The sequence below is a fragment of the Anser anser genome (assembly GCF_964211835.1).
Source record: "Anser anser genome assembly, chromosome: 6".
NCBI classification, from domain to species: Eukaryota; Metazoa; Chordata; class Aves; order Anseriformes; family Anatidae; genus Anser; species Anser anser.
The window spans coordinates 32806422-32829098 of NC_139726.1; the positions used below are offsets into that span (position 1 = coordinate 32806422).

The 22677-nt window shown below is 42.8% G+C and overlaps 1 protein-coding gene across 10 annotated transcripts in view; it reads left to right on the forward strand.

The window, feature by feature from the left end:
- Positions 1-22677, forward strand: part of ERBB4 (erb-b2 receptor tyrosine kinase 4) — a 581012-nt gene that overhangs the window by 48562 nt on the left and 509773 nt on the right. The window contains exon 1 of one of the 10 annotated variants that reach the window (XM_083841530.1): positions 1-22677. This exon is cut by the window's right edge and continues 22216 nt beyond it. The exons of the other annotated variants lie outside the window; for them this stretch is intronic. The gene's annotated coding sequence lies outside the window, so the exon portion shown is untranslated. 10 annotated transcript variants of the gene reach the window in all.

Consider the following 22677-nt stretch of genomic DNA (forward strand, 5'->3'; position numbering starts at 1 on the left):
CCGATACTGAGTGAATTCTGTTTTAGATCCTAACTTCATGTGGTCTGAAGTTCATTTCTGATTCTGAAAACAAATTCTGAACTAAATCCTGAATAAATCAGGTTGTGTTTCACATTCCAAGTCTCTCCAGTGCTGGTGCATCCTCGTCCGGGGGAGCTGGTGCTGGGGGAGCTCCCTGGGAAGGGACAGCAGTCAGCAACACATTTTGGCTCACCCTTGCTATCGGTTCTGGGCGCTAAAGGATTTCTGAACTCCAGTGGTTGAGCCTGGAAATAATCCAATTGGTGATTCATCAGCACGTTGCCCGGTGCGAAACCTTGCCTTGCTAATATGACGAGTCTGTTTCTTTCTTTTGAGCTTGACTTCCATGGGATCAATTAATGATAACGAGTTCGAAAAGTGGTTGTTTTACAGAGTCAATAAATGGTGTCAGCGTTGAATGATTGTGTTACAAAACCTCTCATTACCGAGCTGAACAAACAATGCAACTTCCAGTCCTGACATTTATTGGCACCAGGGACCCATGGATAACCCAGTATACGTTCTGCTAACAGAAGAGGTATAAATAAAACATCAGGAATGTACAAAACCATGCAGGCAGCATGATTTGGATTAACCCAACTTGGGACAGCTTTTGAACAGAATATAATAAATTAAAGCTGTGACTGCTTTCGGTGCAGCCTGCCTTCCCATCCCAGCAAGAAAGGCTCGAGGGCCCCGGGGTGTGGAGGCGTTGGCATGTGCCTTTCGCGTCGGTGAGTCAGCCTGTGATTCCAGGGGATCGCCACCTACACACGTTAGGTGTGTGTGCCAACTTACACAGGGTCTGTTTTACTCGTTAGAAACAGATATTAGTAATAAGTGAGTGCTGGTGGCTCAGTCCATGAGGTGACGCATTCGTTGCCTCTCACGTCTTGCCAGCTACTTGCAAGGTTTGGTGCTGGCGGGTGACATCAGATGAAGCTATCCAGGGAAAGCTGTCACTTAATAGGGAGGAAAGCTCTTCATCACTGCAGAGAACTGGTTTCTGAGTGCTTCTTCTGCTGAGGTGAGGAGGGAGAGCCATCAGCTGTGTTCGGTCAAGGCTCCTCACTGCTATTGCAGGGCTTTCTTCCCAAAAAACATCAACATGGCCATGGCAAGTAGGAGACTGACAGCCTCTCTCTTGGAAAAGAAGGGTCTCCTCCAGTAGAAAGCATCCCCAGGGGGTTTTATGTATTTTCATGCTGCAGCCTTTAAACAGTGCACCTGCAATTGCAGGAGGAGTTTGAAGTTGTGTTTTGTTTAGCGCAGGTATCAGATACCTAATCCTGTGCACCTTGTCGCTTATGCCTAGGATGCTGGGTGGTGATGTGCTCGGTGATACATCTGGAAAAGCTTAAATAAAAAGAAGGCATTAAGAAGTGCAGAGGCATTAATTGCTATCAGATCCTCACGGTGCGAGCCAAGTGGTTCCCAAACAGGCACGCGTTTGTTTGCTCTACTTATGCGCTAGCGAGATGCTTTAGTATCTTTCATTAATAGCAAAGGAAAACAGTTGGTTTAACTGTTTGGGGAAAAGGGAACAGTGGAGGACGAAGGTCCAAGAGCACTTGCCAAATTTCTTTCAACCGAATCGGCTGCCAGTGTGTAGTGTGAATGAAGAAAATTGAGAATGGCAGCTCAGGCTTAAGTAATGCAATCCTATTTGGGGCTGCAAACAAAGACTTTGGCCTCTCTGAACAGTGGCTGACCTTCCATTTGTGGACTGAAAGCTAAAGGGCTTGTGGGCTTCAGTGCAACTGAGAAAATACTAGGAGAGCAAAACAGAAGCAGGAGCCACAGCCAGGTGTTGCTGAAAGGACATTTTGTTTGCAAGCAGAAGAACAAAAAGCTCTGTCTCCACATGCAGGTGTGGTTTCTAAGTGGGCTGAGCAAAATCCGCCAGGATTTCCGTCCATCTGATGCCATGGGCATGCTGGGCTGTCACATAAGCCCCAGCCCTTCCAGCCTGGGGGGTTATTAGCCATTGCCACCACTTGCCTCTGGCTCGGTCTCTCAAGGGCATGTTTTTCCCACCAGTAGTTCTTCACACAAAGAGTTCTTGGGTCTTGTCCAGCGTTAGCTCTTCGTTTTCTCTTTTGTTGGATGCCCAAGGAGAGGCTCTCCAAGAGGGGTCTTCCTTTGCTGTATTCACTGGCCCCTCTTGGCTGATGGGCTTGGAAATCCGCAGACAGACTGAGCAAGCCCATCTGTTCCCTCAAAGCAAGTGACAGCAAGAGCAGCTGCCGCAGTGAAGACGAAGTAGAATGGCCCAGCAGCCTCAAGGTATGGCCACAGCCCTGTACATGCACCTGGGCAGCCTCCCACTGATGTTCCTACCTGCTGTGACCATAGGCCACGTTTAACCCAGCCGGGAAAAAGAGAAGTAATAATTTTCTGGGCATGCCCCAAGGCCAGACGGGCTGTGTGATGCCTCAGTTCTGGTGTTGGGGCTGACCTGAAGCAGCACAGCAGATGGTTTTAGCAAAACATCTGAGGGTTGTGAGTGCTTTCCCACCCTCTTCTTACTTAATGCTAAGAAAGCCAGAAGATCGGGAAGTGTTTTGTTTGGAGTATTGCTTTTAAGAGATTTACGATTGTAAATTCAGAAGCAATTAATAGCAGGAATGTGTATCGGGTCCTCTTGCTAGCCAAAGCCCGAACTTACCAAATGTGAAAGCACTGAAACTATTAAAGACTGCTCTCTTTTTAGCCTTTCACAAAGCTTTTACAAACTACCATGATGTTCTCTGGATGTCTTGTGAGGCTGTGCATGTGAGGTTATTCAAGATATACAGGTAGTCCATATTTTGCTGCTGGATTAATGATGCCAAGAAAGCCATTTGCTTACCTAATGGCAGCTAATTGCTGCCTTGGCAGCACCACAGAGCCTGTGTTGTACCTGGTGGGTGATGGGGTGAGTGTTTGGGGCTTTGGTCCCTGGAGACCCTACCATGTGCTTCCTTGCATTAGCTCAGGTGGGTTGAATGGGAAGGATGGCCAGAGAGTGACTGCCCTGCACGTGACGGGGGAGTAAGCAAAATTGATAAAGCAGAAGACATCCTGACTGCAAGCAAATAGTGAAAACCCACATGTGTATTTAGCGATGCAGTGTTACATTCAGAAAAGACGAGGCATCTTCTCTTTCTGGCTCGATGCCCTAAAACTCGCTGCTTTTGTAGGCTTTCTGCTGTGTTCCGGCTTCCCAGCCCTCGCAGGTGCCTCCAAGCAGCTCGGGGATGTCCTGTGGAAGTGGCAAGGGGAGTATCTTCAGTTTTTCAAGAGGACTGGCTGGCAGCTCCAGCCACTGTATGGAAGGGATATTAAATGCTTTTGGGCTCAAAAGTGCTGCTGCAGGCATCTGAGCTCACCTGGGCTGTCCCCCCCCCACCCAGTGCAGGGGAGACCCTCCTCTAGAGGGGACCAATGGGGCTGTGCAAACCCATGTTGAAGTCTCAGTAGTTGGGTTTCCGGTTGTTTTTGTTCTTTATTTTATTTTTATTCCAAATAAGCTGTCATTTTCCAATGTTTAAGCATTTTTTTTCCCTCCAGAATGTTTTCCTTTTAAAATCAAAACAAAAGCAAAATGAAATCTGTTCTGACAGGAGAGGGGAAAAAAAATTGGCTGACTCTACGCGCGCTGGTTTTGATTTAACACATGGAAGATGAACTTCTGGGCGTCTCCTCAGACGCCCTGTGTGTCACCGCAGGATCCCTGGTAGCTGGAGATCGTGGCGGAGGAAGCGAGTGGCAGGCACTGGGCTCTGCTCAGGGTACAAGCCATGGGTAGAGAGGTGAAACGGAGGGAATGCTCCTGGTCCTTGCTCAGGGACGGGGGCAAAAGCAATAGAGAAGGTTTCTTTAGGCTGTATCCAAACTCATTCTTGAGGTAGAGAGGCAAGGCTTTACTTCAAAATGAGTTTTTTTTATTTATTTATTTTTTCTTTAAAACAAAAAAACAAACATAGAAATGTAAAAAGTTTCAAATTTGTGTTTTCTTTTTATATAACATCTCCACTCATCCTTTCCCTGGAGATAAAATTAAGAAATACTAACAGTGAGAACCTGTTTAAGAAAATCAGTATTTGATATTCCAAGTAGGAAACCACAAAAAATTCTCTTTAGCTTCCTCTTACTTTCCAAGACATAATTGTGAAAAATTACTTAGCATTTCTTAGTCAACTTAAAAACCTCATGCAGTCTGCAATACCAATGTATTTGGGCATACTGTAGGACGTTCTCGTTTCCAGGGCCCACCAGGAACCATTTCATGCAATGAGATGTTTGTTTAACTGTACCGTGCTTACTTCATTTGCTACCTGTTTTTTTTTTTTTTCCTGTTTGAGAGGTTTTAAATAGTTGGTAAAAGCACACATGCACGTGCACGTATGCACAGACACTAGCACGCCAATCTGCTTTCTACATGCTTGCCCGTTTAATGCTTTTTTTGTTGTTGTTTGAAAAATCATGTAAACATAATGGGGATAATTAGCTTTGACTATGAGCAAATCTGGCAATAAAACACATTAGCTACAGCTTTAAATCGACATCTCAGCCTGCAGTCTTGACTTAACTCGTAGTCCCAGTAAAATCTAATTAAAACTGAAATGATCATCTAGGCATTTGATTTTAATTGCGTGTGTGTGTGTATGTGTATGTTTGGCCTGTACAGCTGATTTTCTTGAAGCAGCTGAATTTGCTGAGGGCTGCTTTGAACCTCACGCCACAATCGCAGAGAAAAGACACAAAAACTTAACAGAGACATGGCTATTAGGTTCAAAGCCGCCTAATGACGTTTCGAAAAAACTACTCCTGTAGGTAGCATGTCTGTGTTGCATTATTAGATGCCTGGGAATATTAGTTATGCATTGGCTCAGACTTGCAGAAATCAGGAGCGTATTTATAAATCCACATTCCTAGGTCAAGAAAAATATGCCAGAAACTCGAGCTGAAACATATAATAATAGAGCCTTAGATTTCTGCTCCTCCTGAAAGAATAGCTCTGTGTTGACTTCAGCCATGAAAAGCCATTTGTAATGCAGATTAAATCTGTTCACATAGGGAATTTGCGTGGAATTACAAATGCATGTTCAATTCCTGCTCTGATTTACCCCGCGCTAATTTCACCTTGTAGATGAGCTCGTGCCATTTGGAAAACCTTGCTTGGGTGCCTGCCCGCACCCCCTCCCTTACCTCCACCTGATGCCTTTGCAAAGACGACCTTAGGTGTTCGCCTCCTGCAAACGCCCGTGCTCCCTTGGAAGCAGCGGAGCCGCGCTGATTTACTGTGACTGAGAATGTGACCTCGGCTCTCCGACGGCAAACACCCAGGGAACAAACAAACCCAACGCTGCTTGTCCAGGAAGGCTGCAGGAGAACAGAGCCAAATGCTGCTCGTGCAAGGCCCTTGTGGTGGGGTGGATGTCAACAGATTTAAGCGAGGTTAATGTTGATGTGCGTTATTCCTGTTTTATTTCCTGGTGACACTCAAAATAAGCAAAAGGAGAAAGGAAATTTCTGTTGTTGGAAAAACAAAAGATGCAGCATGTTGTACAAGGTGGAGTCAAAGCAGTTCTGCAAAATGTGGGAATCTGGGGTCTACTCTTCTTGGCAAGGGCATCCCTGCCGAGGAGCACAACTTGTCTCCATCGCTAGTCTTGGAAAACTTGCGTTTTGTGCGAAACATCTTAAAAGTGGCATTGTGACTTTGGCTTTGTTTGTGCGTCCTTTTGGGTCTAGGAAGGTCCAAAATGTGGTGCTCCCTCACTTAGGAAGAGCCAACAGTGTAGGACCGTGCATGGGGTGCCTGGTTGGGAGCACTTGGTTACCGGCCAGATGTGAATTTGCATTCAGAGCTGCTGCTCTGTCTCCCTTGCGCTCGTTAGGCAATGCTAATCCCTGTCCCTGTCTCCTTGCTGCCTGGCTGAGTGACCTTGTTGAGCTTGTAAAGCAATTTTTGCGAGTTTAATGGCTGTTGGTAGCATGTTGCTCTTCCCATCCAAGGGTTTGTGGGCTTTCCAACCCCGCTGAGCTGCAGCCAGGACCATCCAGCTCTAGGATGCAGGACCACGGCATCAACTGGTTTGGCCAAGCAAGTGGGGTTGACCTGTTGTTCCTAGACTGGGTCCCATGTCCTATGGGGGAAAGTTCAGCCTAAATGAAGGGAAGAAATGAAGTTGGGTTTGTTTTCCTTGTCATAAAGCTCAGTCATGGAATTGGTTGGCACTGCCACAGAAATGACGCTTTCAGAAGATGGGCATTTATGGTCTGGGGAAGAGTTAGCTTTTAGAGTTAATTTAACAGAGCAAACCATTCGGTGCACTTCAGCTGATGGTGCACGGTGTTCCCCAAAGAAATGGTAACTCGTTGCCTGAAGCCAGCTTCAGTGTGAATGCTAGTGATTAATGCCTGGAGATCCCAGTGGTCTTGGAAGCAATATAGTTAAGTAAAAGGCAATGGGTTGGATAAAAGGTCTTAAATCAGACTAATGTTGGCAAATGTCACTTGAAAGAGAGGGATTTTGGAGGGGGAAAAAAAAGGAAAAAAAGAGAGCAATTTCAGAATAGATTCAAAGGAAGGAAAGCAGACACTGCTACAAACTAATAAAATCTCCACAAATGGGAAAATGAACCTTCTCAGAGTGAAATTTAATCACAGAATGGATTTTATTGTAATAAGGAGAATTATAATTACTACTTGAACAAGGAGAGGTTTTCCTGCCTCTCAGCCGGCGCACGGCTGCTGCAGCCCAGCACTGAGCATGAGAAGATGGTGCTGGGGTGGGGAGGGAGGGCCACAGTGCTTGTCCTACCAGTAATTAATGTACACCCTGCCAAAAACGAAACCAGGTTCATTTAGAGAGGCCATTGTGGATGTTGCATGTGTGAGCACTGTGAAAGCATTGCCCTAGGAGCTAGCAGGTATCTTCCCCAGTAGTACAGTGCTGTTCGGGGATGGTCCCCGCTGGGTTTTCATGGTGCTCCTCTACCCAAGCTTGTACGGGTAGGTTTGGCTGCTTGGGGCAGGCTTTTGGGATGGGCGTTGGAAACCCTTGGGCTTGTGCTACAGCTTTAGTTATGCTTTTGGCTCTTTTTAAGGCCACCCAAGCAGGTCAATAAAAGCAGAAAGAAATGCAGTACTAGTACAGAAGCGTCAGTGGCCATTAACAGAGCACCAATTGCACGCATATTTCCTTTTGAAAATTAGTGGGTATTGGTATTTTTGTTCCAAGAAAGAATTTGAGCAGAAACGATGATAAAAATCCCACCTAACGTTTGTAGTTCAGAATTACGAATCCATTCAGGAGCTAGCTGACCATGCAGTTGGGCTTCTAGCTTTATTTAGAAACAATTACAACCTCCTCAGAGCTCGAAATATGTCTGTAGCTTCTCTTTAACAAGTCAATATTTTCTCAGCTATTCCCCTGCTGAATATGTTGTTGTTTCCTTCCTTATTTTTGTTATAGATGCAGTTCAGGCTGGGTTTGCTTGATTGATATGTTCTGTTTCTTTTCTGTATTTATGGTATTGAGCTCCTGGATTCTCCATTGACTTCATTAGAGTATTTTTGGAAAATAGGTATCCGTAGTGTTATTTTATCTCCCTGTCCCACTGAAAAAAAAAACAAAACAAAAAAACGAAACAAAACAAAACAAAAAAAAGGCACAGTAGAACAGCATATTGAAGTGCTTTAAATGAAAAGGAAGTGGTTGGTGCATACAGTGGCGTGGGGAGTGATGCCAACAACATGGATCAAGCAGCCAGTTCAGTATTCTGTCCACAAAAAGTTTATTTATTTTTTTTTAAATTAGGATTAACATAATATTTGACAGCTTTTACCACATTTAAAATTGCTGCTGAAGTGCTCTGTGGCAAAACTCACATTCTGCCTCCTTAATTTGGTTCCTTAATAATTATTTTACATCCACTTTCCTCCTGAATTTTAGAAATGCTGTTCACTTCATCGTGAACGTTCTTGTGGCTGAGCATGTCAGAAGGACGAGATGCATTGCAAATGGCAGGGAACATGCATTAGTATGCGGCCTCACCAGCCATCTGACATGGTGCAAGATAGGAAATGAATTATGATCATTGCTGTCAAAATACATATAATTCCACATTGGTTGGTGCTTGAGTCCTCCCTTGAATGTAATGGTTTACATCCAGAGGAAATCAAGAAAATGTGTCTCCCCATTGAACCCTTCACGCACCATATAGTCCACAAAAGAACAGTTTTTTTCACGTCTATAAAAATTTGAGCTGAAGGTTTGAGGTAGGAGGGTGGGTGCTTTCCCTTGCTGGTTGACCTGTCACCTAATTGGTGTTTCAAGGCAGTTTTCCGTGTTTGAATTAATTTCCACATAAATATTGTGCTTGGAGCAATGGCAGTAGACACCTTTTACCCTCGTGGAGGTGGGCAGCACCCTCCCTTTCTTCTTCTGAAAACCCAGATAAAAACGCATATTTTTCTTGTGGGTAGATGTTCTGCTTCTGCAAACGTCTGTGCTGGTGGGAAAAGTGATGTCGGATGTTGGCCTTTTGGGATGGTAACAGGGTGGCCAGCGGGCTGTTTGAAGAAGATCCAGTTAAGGTTGAAAAAGAAACATTTAATGGGAATATGTCTTTGCGTCAGCACTGGAGGAGTTAATAAGATGGGGTTTAAAAAAGAAAAAAAAATGAAAATTCTTTACTTGGCAAGAATATGCAATGTAGACACAGTCTGTGCTACAGCTCCATTTTTTTGTGCCAGCGGAGGCATGCAGCTAGTGGGAATTAAGCAAAGAATTGTGCAAACATTGGGGAGAGTCGCTGAAATTATTCAGCAGTCATTTTTTGCTACTTTAGGATTAATTTGTAAATTTGCTCTTGACAATCATTTGTAAAATAACCATAACCCTGAAATATTTCAGGTCGTAACAAGATGGTAGTTTAAACACGTTGAGCCTGGTAAAATGAAAAGTCAATCAGAATAGAAATGTGATTTCTAGTATTTCATGTTATTCTGAAAAGGATGGTTTCAGAGAATTACAAAATAGAAGTGAGTCCCTGGCATTTTCCATGTGTCTAGTGCTGTTATATTCTCCAAATTGTACTTCTAGGAACTCTCTGAGAACATAAATACATGATTTTTATATTTGGAAATACTGTCTTTTTTTAATTATCTCAACTATTAAACAAAGAGTAGTGAAACATGCTTTTATGCTGTGTATTTTTACAGCAAAGTATTTAAACCGGCCCGTTGAATAATTTCACGGTGCGTTAAGTTCAGTAAGATCTTTTCGTATACATCATTTTTAGTGCTTTCTATATCTTTGGCCATAAACTTTTTAATTACCATATGAAGAAATGTAATATGAAATTTAATAAGAAATAATTTTTTGGTCGTTTGGCTTCATCTGATTTAGCATTTTTTCAGATCATGTAGTCGGCATCAGTCGCATGTTTTGTTTGGAAATCACTGGATCCCCTTTAGGATAACACTGTCCATCACTCACCAAAAGACACCAAAAGCAGCAGCCAAGTGAAGAGAAGAGGTTTTATGAGTGCAGAAAGTTTAATCTCTGGAATCAGAAGAGCAGCTGTAATTTCAGCACTCGTAGCGAGTCATTAAATCAAGATGTTAATGGTTTCCCGTTGGGCGTTGCTCACAGTGCCGGGATTTTGTAGGAGACACGTGGGCCAATTTGGGAACTGGCACCCCAATAGCACTGGGAGCGCGCAGCCTGGGGCTGTCTCACCCTCCTTTCCCGCAACAGGGATTACTTTTCCTATCTCACATCATTTTTTGGCATTCAGATGCTTTTCATCTCCATTCTGGTTTTGACCACACACTGCAGTACTGAAATTACGGGCTTTTTCTAATGAAGTTTTCCTCACACCCAGCGTGCTTGGGTTTTGAGGAATCTGCGTTTTCAGAAAAGAGGAAAAAAAAATGTTTTGTTGAAAAAGATCTTGATCTAGTTTAGAGCTACAGACTGAATCTTGGCAGCCCAGGGACACTTTCTTTGGAGGTGTTCTTTAGGTTAGACCTCTACATAAATACTTCACAAGCTGGGTTTCTGATGCTGGCTCTCCTGCAACCTTTATGAATACAAATAATGTGCTCATAAATTCAGCAAAGGGAAACAAGAAATTGAAGCTGATGAGTCTGTTGTATGTCTTGGAGAGGAAAAGGAAAATAAAGGCAAACTAAAAACCTGCTTTTCCTCCAGCTCTGAGCTCTGCATCTCCGTGTGCCCATTGCCACGGCTCTCCCAGTGGCTGGTGGTGCAGTCCCCTTCCCTCGGAGCTGCTGATGGGCAAAAAGAGAAGTCTTGAGGGGCTTAATGCTCATTGACATCCAAGCCTGTGGAGCAGGACTTAACCCACGGCTGTTTTAATATTGGGGTAGGGCTCTGGCCTGTTATTTTGCTATCAGCTAGCTTCCACCCCATTTTAATGGTTTGAAACTCAATACTTACACACTTTATTTTTTTTTAAACTTTTTAAATGATTATAATTTGAATGATGATCCATTTTATCCAGTTTGTTTGGATCAGCCCCACAGTATTGAGGTTTGCATGCATATCATTGATAAATTATACCTGTTTGTGAACCCAACCTGGTGTTATATCAGGAAGGCCTTTGCTTTTTTTGTAAATTTTGGTGCTGCAGATCAAATGTACTTGAGAGGCTCATTTAACTCTGTCCTGAATTTGCTAAGCATTACTGTGGTGTCAGGTCCTGTGAGTAGTTTGACATGCCCTAGAAATTTGTTCTTGAGGACGGGTCCATTTTTGAGGTCCAAGGCAAGTACCCTTCAGGTGAGCAAGCCTTACCAGGTCTAGAAATGTTGGTTGGAAATGGGCTTAAGCTTCTGTGGATTGTCCTGGTTGTGAAGATGCATGGAGATGGCTTCCCTGTTCTCTAATTGTGTTTTTAATTGGATGATAGCAGAGGGTTCTCATCTGAACAATGCATTTGCTAATTGTTGAGCATTGTGGCTGAGCTGATTAAGAAATCAAATCTGAAAGAACCAGATCCTCCCCAGGCTGAAATTGATGCCAGTGGGTGCCAGATCTCTGCTTCCATTTTGGTGTTAGATCCAGAAGTGAGTTGCTGAGCCTGGAAAAATGAAATTAAAACTAGCATCTTCTCATTGCTTTACATTTTCCTTTGGGATCTGCAGATGCTCTGAAAGCATTTTGTCAGACACACTAGCTGAGAGACTTGATTGGGTTTTGGGGATCGGGATACTATTATTTTAGCCCTTTACGTTCTTTGGGGCCTAACCCAATCCTAGAGGTCTATAGATGCTGCTCCCATACTGTCCCTTTCTTATCAGATACCTGCTGGGGAGGAACTCGAACTCGTGGCAGCAGTTACAGTTGAGTTGTCTGCTAAAAAAAAAAAGAAAAAAAAGGCCCAATTTGGTGAAACTTGGAGACTTGAGCTTGGAAGTCATCACCTGAAACACAACAAAGGAAAAGTGAACCCTGACTGTGGCTGTGGGACAGGGGGGAGGCTATCCAGTGTAGTCATTTGGGGTCTGGGGGCTCCTCTTTTCCATGACTCAAAGGTCCACGGACTCTGTATGAGCCCCAGGAACTATAATTTCTGCTGCAGTATTTTTACTGTGTTTTCCCAGTTTCTCATGGTGTCCTCTTCTGGACATCCTGTATCATCACTGTGTCATCATGTTAGTACCTCATGAGCAACAGTTTAAAAACAAAACAAATGTTAATATTGGAGAATCAGGTTGGGGTTTTTATTATTTATTTATTGATTTATTTTTGAGAGACCCTTTCATAATGTTTAATTTCAGAGACTCTTTCTTAATGTTTCCTATCGTGACCATCTTTATCAGTAGAAATGTCCAGGCCTTTCTGGTGTCCCACTTAGCTCATGGCTTAAAAATGTTTCTGGGTAATTAATGCAGAGCTTGGTTACGGACTTGCTGGACAGATGTTGCTTTATCTTTTAGTGTTGGTAGCTTTTTAAATTCTTATTCAAGTATGTGGAATATTCCCCATTTTCTTTTATTATAAGGTAAACAAAATTACTATGATCTATCTTCTCCAATTTCAGTTAGGATTGTGCTTTGAAACTAAAACTCTAATCTATTTTTAGCTGAAAATCCTTAGAGAAAGTCTAAAAAAGCAAGAAAATGCTTTAGTAGGAAAGTGATATGTTCAAATAAACCTTACAGAGATAGTGCTCACCCAGCAGATGAAAATATTAAGTCTGGGGATTGTTAGGCGGAAGAATATCTCTGAATCTCTCTTTTCTTTCTATCTATCTGTAAGGTAACCTGATTATCACAGTAATCTCTTTTGCTCTGTCAGTTTGAAAAGACAGTATAATCTGTCATTCTGTAGGAAAAAAAATAAAACCCTCAAATAATTGTAGGCAGAAGCAAGTATTCCTTATCTGAACCTTAGTTTAAAAATGAGAGTAATATTTATACAGCCAGAAGCATGTTATATATGTGTGTATATATTATATATATATATCAATATATATATAAAAGAAGGTGGCACTGATTATTTTGAGCAAATACAGTGGCACATGGTTTATGTTCTGTGCAGTTTCTGCAGGTGATTGCTCCACTGTTGGGCCATTACCTATTAAATGCTTTATCTTCCTAGCAGGCATCATCTGCACAGGGGCACTGGCACAGCCTGAGTGTGACCAAGCATGTATATGCCACTACATACATTTATCTTCCAGAAGTGGACCCTGAGCATGCATAGGACTGATCCATTGGAGAGCATTCAGAGATGTGAAATATTTTACTCCACCAGCTAAGATGTGTATGAAAATCAAATTTTGTTTGGATAGACAATAAATGAGAGGAATCCAATTATTTTTGGTTTGTCGGTCTATCCTGAGAAAGCTGCCAGTAAGGCAGCAATAACCTATATGATATAACTTATTTAGCAGAGAACCCATTTTTCGTCTACCGAGTTCAGGATTTCTGACGGATTGTATTAAGTAAGCATTTTGTCAAGGCGGCCAAAATCAGCAGTGTGGTGGCACCGAGTCCTCTACCATAACCAGGGGGTGTGTTAGCAAGAAGCACACGCGCACACAGTTTGTCCTCCGTGAGCATCCAGCTGGTAGGTGCCAGGTCTCTCCTGGACCTCCTGCCACTCAGGTCCCACTTGCAGACACCTCCGAGCATCCCTGAAGCACCTCATGCAGGTTTGGGGCTGGTGAGGCTTGGGGTTTTTTTGGCTGTGCTGGGCAGCCCCCGTGGGTGCCAGGATGCCTGGTGCAGGACTGTGGGTCCTTGGCCAGCATCAGCACAGCTGGCACCCTTTTGGCGGTGATGGGGGACACCTGCGTGCCCCTCTGAATGAAGGCAGCCTTTGACGTGGGACAAATCCTGCTGATTTTGCTGCAGCAGTGCTGCCCCAAGTGGGAAAGTCCATTCTGCACGTTTCTGCTTCAAATACAGTGTGGCAAATCCTGGCTCCGTTACAGCAGTGGAAGCTGGATGGCACGTACAAGGCTTTCCCCAGGACTCTCGTCAGGAGCTGGAGCTGATTTTCAGCCTGTGCTCAGGTGGACTGGCATGTTCAGCGGGGTGGGGAGGTCAGAAAGATAACATCTTGCTTCATCTCCCACGTCCAGAATTAACTCCAATGGCCAAGTCTAAACCTGCAAGTACACCAACAAACCTCTAAGACAGACCTTTTTAGGTGTTACCTGTTTTTGAAGTCATGCCTGTTCTTTTAGTTCAACAGCTCGACAGCACCAGAGCATACAGAGGGCAATGATAAACATAATTAAGCAAAATCTAACTTACAGGAGGTTAAAAATTAAAGGATACCATTCCTGCAGGGGACAAGGGATTATAGCTAGTTCCATTTCGGCTTGGTGGTGAGTGTAGCTGGCGGTCTCTGTAGGCTACAGATAATAATGTCACAGATTTTGCTGGCGGGCGTTGACCTCTAAAGACAGAAAGAAAGCTCTCTGGGCCACCTTTGAGCCTGTGTAGTCTGGAAAATGGCTTTCAGCAGCACTTCAGACAAGTTTTCCTTTTCATTTAAGTCTGAGCCTCCCGTTAAACCACCTGCCTGAATGTCCAGATGATGTACTGGGGGGGAATTAACTACTGAATATTTATTTTTGTTTGACCTGACTGTGTTTTACACCCTGCTTAGCCATAGAGCAATTCTGCAAACTGTTTCGATGGATTAAATCTTGTAATAGCATGCCTGAATGTGTGAAGCCATTCTCCAATTTGTAATGACATGCACCAATTACATGCATTTCCTGAAGGAATCCTCCCAGTTTTGGAGACTAGTTTGCCCTCTAGTTCTTACCCCAAATCCACAGGATCTGGGAACCAATTTTCCCAAATACCTAGAACTGGAGCTCAGTAGATTTGGATGAATTTAATCAGCGAATAACTGTTTCTTGTTCCTGCACGATGGACTAGGTGTGAATTGCTTATTTCTGGTCTTGGTTTGCTTAAAGGAAAAATAAAGAGGTGTCTTTCCCAAGATCATGGCACTTTTGCTGAATATTTGCAATGCTTTTTGCAATGAATTATAGATGAATCAACAATGTGGCATGAATTTAATAATCAAAAAGTATCATAGCATGTCACGCTACTCTCATTTTCTCCTTTATTTCTAAGGCCTGGGCAGACTGGTAGGATTGGCAGTGTGCAAAGTGTGAAAGAGCTGTTTTTTGATTCAGTGTGTACAGCTTGAGTTCCTTCATGAAGAATGTTTTCTCTTGTTTTAAACAGTCAAAACAGCACCTGACTGAGCCTGCAGTTAGCAGTATGTATGTAAGTCCTGTATGATATGGAAGCTGTTTTGAATATTCGAGTTGGAGACATTTCAGCTGTCTTCTCCTCAAACTACATGGGAGTCCTCAACCAGGGTTTGCCTCTGTCCCTCTTTTCCTCTAGTCTTGCACCAAGGAGATGACCAGTCTTCCTGGGATTACTGCGTAAAGTTTTACAAAGGTTGTCTTTCTGGCTGGTAGTTTAACGTGTTAGGTGTGGTTTTGTGGTCTAAAATAATGAATTGATGGAAATCCTTTAGTAATGCCCCCAGATCTATTCTTGTTTGCAGCGAGGTGCACGGATTCTCCCTTAAGTAGCTGGGAGAAAACCAGGGAGGCTCAGAGCCCTCTGAGAGCTTCAGCTTTTGGATGCTGAAGGAGTGGAGCATCAGTAATGGCCCCGTGGGTTTGGGTCATGAGCTGTTGTTGCTCCTGTACTCACTCACTCAGAGTAGTAAAATAACATCCTTGGACAGGACCATGGGACGTCATCTGGTCCAACCCTGGTCCCTAGCGGGGCCAACACAGACATCACATCGCGTTGCTCAGGTCCTGCTGGTCACTGCGTAACTCTGAGATAAAGGCAGATGTGGGGATGTGTCCAGATCCAAATGACTCCTCAGAAACCGTAACATGAACATTATTACTGTCTGGTGTGCTGGGTAGTTTCCTGTTTTTTAAAAAAAAAAAAAAGGTTGTTTTTGTAACACCCCATTTTAACTGATTGATGGCTTTAGGGTTGTTGGCTGAGCCCATGCAGTGGGGACCATTGGGTTGGTCCCAGACCACATGTCAGTGCTTTTTTTTTTAATTATTTATAAGTAAATTATCATTTATAAATAAAGACACATCACCATCTCCAGTGTGGTTTGCCAAGGGCATAGTCAGGTAGTAAAGCAAACAGGGTCTGTTTGTGCAATTAAAAACTAGGTAAGGACAGAAAAACTGTACTGCTAAATCTAGTCTTTGCTGTAATATGCCAGTGATCAGTGTCTGGGCTTCCTAATCGTCTGATGTGAACTGTTGATCGTGTCCTTTCTAAACTCTCCATGTTTACGACTTGTGCTTACCTGAACAATTCAGCCTCTTTTTAGTGTATCGTAAGCAGAATTGCAAATCCTGTGCTTTGCTAAGGAGACCAGAGTAAAGCAGAGTGTGTTCTTTCCTCCTTTGTTTTTAATGTAATTACGTCTAGCTGGGATGCAGGGCTGAGTCTGAGGTTCAGGCTTTTCCCAAGGAAATGGCAAGTCAGAAACTCTGATTATTGATACTTTTTTGTGATCTAAGTTCTTAACTGCTGTGAGTTTCAAGGTGTGGAAGTCAGCAGGAAGTCAGTCAGCCCATCATGGAGTGGAACAATCCTGCTAATGCAGGAAACAGAGAAGCTGGTGCTATAACGCAGCCCAGCATCCGTCCCATAGACAGCCTCTTGTTTTGGCTAATTGCAAATAATGCTGTGTCTCTTTCTCAGCTAACTCAAGCTGACTTCCCCACAAAAATACAATGTGATGATGGTGGATTTTTTTTTATTGTTGGATTGTGTTTTGGTCATGTTCATGAAAAATGTCACTTTAGGAAAAAAAAAAAGGTTTTGCTTCAAACCCTCAGTGGTTGTGAAGCTTTGGAAAGTTTTCATAGTCAGAATTCTTTCTGTAATCCAATATGCATTGTAAATTAAAGCTCTGTTACTGTTCAAAATGTGTCTGTGTTGACTATAAATCTGAGTTTCACATGGTATCCCTAACTGCAGTAGACGTAAAAGAGCTTTTTCAGCCTTTGGACAGTTAACACAGAGGCATCTATGCTAGATCAGAGTATACCTCAATGCTTTCTATGTTTATTTTCTCCCTGTGAGCAACATCAGATTGATTGACTCGTTCCTATAATTAATCCAAAAAATGTTTTGCTGGCATAGTCACTGAGTTGAAATCCAGTGTGACATTTCCACAGATCATACCTAGTTATTTCAGAAGGATAAAGCTTATTTAATTGCTTGTATTGTTATCGCAACAAGTGTCTTGAATCCTGTCATCTGGTGTCAGCCACAAGATTTGCTTTGTGCTCTCAGAAAGCAAAGAATCCCAAAAGTTTTTTTTCATGTTTTTTTTTTTATGTTAGCTACAGTCATTCTTGACCTTGAATTTCCATGCCTGTATGAACCATATGCTTTGATAGTTTTTTGACCTGGGAAAAGTAACTTATTAAAACAAACCTGTTGTCTGTGGGCTTTGAGGTGATGCTCCAGATCAACATGAAACAAGTTAGGCATATCAGGAATCTGCTGGCAAAGACCTTTTTGCAGCTGTTAATGCCAGAGGAGCCCAGTGTAGGATTTCCCTAGGAGTCTTGGTGACTTTCAGGCAATTTCCAATATTACGCTGCCTGAAATAAGTGAGAAATGCTGAATTTTCTTTTTTATAGGGAGCCAAACCCTTAGATGCGTGGAGGGAGTGCTGTAGGGATGTTTGGGATGGTCTAAAAACAAATTAAAAAGAAAAGGGGAAGAAAACTGATTCAGACTTAAAACTTGTTATATTATTTTTTTCTGAGCAGTTTCTAAAGTTCTTGAAAGACCTGTATGCAGTCTGAAATCGGCAGACAGGCAGCTTTGAACTATGCAGTGGATGCGCAAAGAATATTGATTCCTTGCAGCTTTCTCTAACCTTGGTAGTAAAACACTACAGAGTCCGTATTTTCAAATGGGCACAGTGTTCTTGAACAGTTTCTGCAATGTATTAGTCACAAACTGGTGTTTCTTCAACAAAAGGCATCAAGACTTCTCTTTCCAGCAACCTCTTTTATTGGTTATGACTGCAGTAGAAATGGTTTTCCTTTGTTGTGGCCAGGCTTGAGGGCCTTTCTATGTCCCTTTTCTGTTTAGTGCTGTTTGTTTGGCTATCCAGAGTATTTGGAAGGTGATTCTTAGAAAAAAATAATCTGGTATACTACTGAAATTTTCTTTCTTCTGCTTAATGTGGTTAACTCCCTGGCTGTGTCTTGTGCTGATTTCTGTGCCATATCTGAGTCTCTGTTGCATTTCTCTCCTCCCTGGATTAAACCTAGGAGGAAGGATGGAGAAGCAAGCCATGTTTTCCAGACAGCCTGTGAACAAGGCTCTGGCTGGCTTTGCCTCTGCAGCAGACTTCACCCAATCTCTTTGCAGTTGTTGCATTTTCTTAGTGCTGAGCATCCCTCCTTGGATTTGCCTGCCAGATGTTTCCCATTCAAGCCATATTGGTTTCCGTTACCACCTTGAAAATTGACTTGAGGTGGAAATGAATATTGCAATTATATCATTTACTTTTGCATAAATTAGTGTCATTTTCTCTTAAATACCCTGCCATTTTGGACAAGCACAGTTTATTAAAAAATAATAGTTGCAGTTCAAAAGCATTGCTTCTGAATTCAGGGAGGGAAGGGATTTTTTGTGGCTTTTCCAAAGCAAAGTGGAGGAAAAAAAAAAAAAGGCAAAAATCAAGGCAGAAACCTGAACTTCCTTGGAGGGCTGGGAAGCATCTTGCAGGAGCAAGCAGGGCAAGTCCCACAGGCTTCCCGAGGTGCTCCTTGCCTCCGTGCTCTTCTGGCTGCCCCCGGGGTGGGGAAGGAGTAGTGGAGGGGACCTGGAGGGTGCTGGGGTGCCTTGGTGGGGGCTGCTCCTGTTCATCGGGGGCAGCCTCAAGCTGCTGCGAAACTGGGTGAGAATTTCGATGAGGTGCTGCAGGAGCGTCGTGGCTCCATCTGTCTGCAAAACGTGCCTTAAAAGAGAAAAAGAAAAAGGTAAAAAAAGCTGTATGTGGGGTCAGAATGGCTGTCACTTGCCTTATAAGATGTTTTTGCTTCATGGGGAAGGAGAGGCAGCTCATGCATTTGGTAAGAGCTTGAAGCTGCCAGGGTTGGGCAGCGATGTCCTCCGTGGATCATTAGATTAAGGATTCCTCCAGTCTAAGGTTTGATGGAAGCATTTTGGGGGAAGAATTGAAAAAAGCGAGCAGAGGGCACGGCTTTGCAATATGCAGAGGGACAGTCTCTGTTCATGGGTGCCTAGCGCAAGTACACAAGAGTTAAATTGAACTATGTAAAATCCCTAATACAGTACTGGATATTTTCTTTAGGAATCATGAAGCATGTAACATCCTTATGTTCTCCAAAGGGTTTATTTGGCAGCCTGTTAGCATCTCACTGTGAAATGACTGAAGGGGGAATAACCAAAATAACAAGGAGGGGGGAAAGAAGAAAAGGCAGCAGTCACCAAATTGGAGTAACAACTTGGTAGCACAGCACCTTTGAACCTGTGGCTCTTTTTTCCCTTCCTCTGAGTGGGCAGCAGGGCTTAATGCCCTTGAAGACAACACTATGCCGGTCAAACTGGGACTGAGACTTGAATAATTTTGCCTCAGGCTTCCAGTTGCTGCTGGATTTCAGCATGTTTGAGGATAAGCCAGTCTGTGTAATCCAAGGCAGTGTTTGCTCATTCACTTTGGTCTTCTGCAATTATCCGGATTTTAGGCTGAGGAGCACCTTTGCAGCTAACGCGTAGCAGCAAGAAGTTGCAGGGTAAATACTGCAGGCAGCAGGAAGGAGATCTGTGCTATGGCAAAGACTGCTGCTTGTGAAGAGACAGAAAGTAGCTAGGGTAAGAAAATAAAAGAAAGGGGGTGAACAGGGGAAAGGATTCGGGTATTCAAATAGCTGGTGGATTAACAGAGCACAGTGCATACCTTTGGGTCTTCACTCTCTTGATTTGAAAAACAAAAAAGCTTTCAGCTCATCTGTGATATTAGTTTTTATACAGATACCTTTAATCCTAGAGTTTCCATTTTCCAAGCAAACAAAGATGTGTTTATTTTTCTTATAAGCCCTTTCCCTATCCTACATGCTGTATTTTTGAAGCTAATGACCTAGATATACGGAAACTAGAGGAAAGCAGGATCAGGGTGCTAATGACAACCTGTCAGAGGTGTCTCCTCCCGATGCGGAGCTGCAGGCTGGGTGCCTTGCTGGGGGAGCATCCCTGCCCAGCCCCATGCAGTTTTACTCAGTTCCACTGTTATCTTTCTGTTTCTCTCTTTACTGCGGTTTTATTCTTGGGCTGTGGCAGAAATTTGCTACATATGTTTTTTTTTTTTTCAAGTTATTTTTATTAAGAGATCAGTGATGCGATGATAAGGGGTGTTTTTATGTCCTTTGTGGTGCCTTGACCTCTCCCCCATAGCTTTTAGGTTGCGAATGTCCCAAGGTGCCTTTGGGAACCCCTCAGGTTTGGGAAAGGTTTTGCATTACAGAAAGTCAAAATAGGATGCAATGCAGTGACAGTGATGCTAATATTATGAAAACACAGTAACTGTTTCATAGAGAAGTTCCAGAAACAAGACTACCTGTAGGAAGCTTTGGGAACCATAGAAAATTTTCTAGTGTTTCCCCAATCCTGCTATTTTCTTTTTACTTTAAATTTTTTTTCTTGATCTGTTTTCCCAGTTTAGTACTGGTACACTTTTTTCCCCTTCCCCACTATTGTGCTTTTCCTCTCCTGTTGCCAAAAGCAGCTTCCTCGGCTTGTTTTGGTAAAGCAGAGCCTCTGCATGCAAGTTCATAAGCTTGAAGCATGCAGTCTCTTTCTGTACTGTAGCTGTGAAGGATGGCTGCTATGGGGCAGGACTTCTGTGCGAGGGAAATGCCATTTCTCGTTCTCTGGAAGAAGTGTGGAGAGCATCTCTGTGAATGGATGGCAAGAGGTCTTCCAGATTCAGATCCCTGGGTGCTGGATGAAGAGAAAAGCATCCAAATACAGGCTGTGGTCAGGGAGCAGAGCCGTGGGGAGAAAAATATTACCTAAATTTCACAGTCTTCCTTTTAAGCCTACCTATTTTTTGAGTGGTTCAGACCAAAACCATCTCAGGGTTTTTTAGCTTGACTCTGGGAATAAACCTTCCTGGTGACTGAGCACCATCTGAGTTACTTAAGTTGGGGGAAGGATGCCGCCCATCCATCGTAAGCCTTCTCTGTCTCGTATATATTTTTCAAAGCCTACATCCTTTTATGTTTTCTTTTTTTACATCCTGGAAATTAATGCAAGGATTCAGTGTCTGTGTGCCTAAATATATATGTGTATATGCATTTGTATATGTATAAACGTAAGTACATGTATAATCTACCCAGTCAAAATAGTTTCCCAACACATCTGTTGCTGAACAGATGCTCTCTGTATTGGTCGATTTGGCTGTTGTTGGCCTTCTGTGGTTGATGTTAACATAAATATTTAAAGAGTAATGAAGATCTGATTGCTATGGTGTAATCTAATGTAACATAGGAGAATCCCAAAGGTTTGGCTTGCTCTGAGTGCCACGTGTCCCAGAACCTTAGCTCCTACTGTTTGCAGTTCACTTGCTGAAGTCAAGGAATCAGCTATGTGACTTTGATTGCTGGTGTATGACAGCAGATGTTGGGCTGCTTCAAGGGGCGTGTGCAGGTATATTAACCTGTCGTCTGAAATGCTGCTCAGCAATGGAGTGTAGGCAATATTTGTAATAAAAAAAATAAAACAGTACTGTAAAGTATTCATAGAAATGAAAGGTAATACAAGAAATGGCTTGTAAGAGTGAGAATTTTGCAGTATTTAAGAAGTGTATGCGTATTAAGCTTTTACTTGCATAACTATAGGATGTCTCCTTTTAGAACCTTTAGAACATAATATTTTTATGTAAATAATGCAATTGTTCCTTGCACTTGCATTTACAACATAGAGATACTCCACCTGCCATTCATTGAAAGTGGTTATGTGGGTGGAGGAAGTAATGTCTGTAGTCATGCAGGTACTGTTGGCTTAGACGTGGTTCCTCATTCCTGAATCTCCACGAGCTTTACCAGGAGGAGTAACTACCAGTATCCTCAAGTGACAGATTTGTGCAGAGGTCTTAGGCACTTTGCTTTGCAAAGTACTGACCTCTCTCCATGGCAGACCTCGTGGGAGTCGTGGCTGTCCAGTAGCCTTGAGATCAGAGCTTAAATGCTGTTGCTGAGGTTGGGGCGCAGGTCCCAGGGGTGTCAGAGAAGGAAAGGCTGCCCCACTCCCAGCATGGGCGCTGCTCTGTGTCCCAGGATATCACCTCATGCAGCAGGACTTTTTCTGCAAGTGTTGGTAACCATCGTCATGCTGGTTACTGCTGGAAGGCATTAGCATTGGATTTTTGTTTGCTGTTTCTGTATTTTTTAAATTATTTAATCTGCTTTTTATGTGTATATTTATATGTATATATATTCACTGTGTATGCATGTGCATTCTGTATATACATCTGTTGTTTCAGGCAGAAATCTCACAGATTGATCACTGGAAAATAAACCACCTGACTTTGTAATCTGTGCAACTACTTAGGTTAGCAATAACTATGTTTATAGCATAATAATTAACCGTCCATTTCCTCCCACCCAATTATTTTATACAATGCTTCAGTTGATTTAATCAGTGCCCTTTCGAGCAAGTGTGTCCTTTTTAAAACTAATGGATTTCCAGCAGGATCGGATTTTCTTTTTGACTCTTTTGTTGCTAGTTTCTTTAGAGATGATTTAATCTCTGTAAAACTGGCATCCATACTTGCCATTCTTGATTATATTACTACTTAACAAGCTGTATTAGATTTGTGGAAAAAAAAAATCAAATCAGAAAATTGAGCACTAGACAGTAACAAGTAAAACTTTTTTTTTCTAGTACTGTTTCCACTGATGGCAAGTGTATGTAATCAAGTTATTTCTGAATTATCTTCAAGCTAGGAGAATAAGAAAACTTTCAAATGAATCATTTGAAAGTAACTACACAGAAACGCCACTACAAATGATGGCCCATAACTTCATCATGTACAGCACTGTCCTTGCCTTCTCAGCG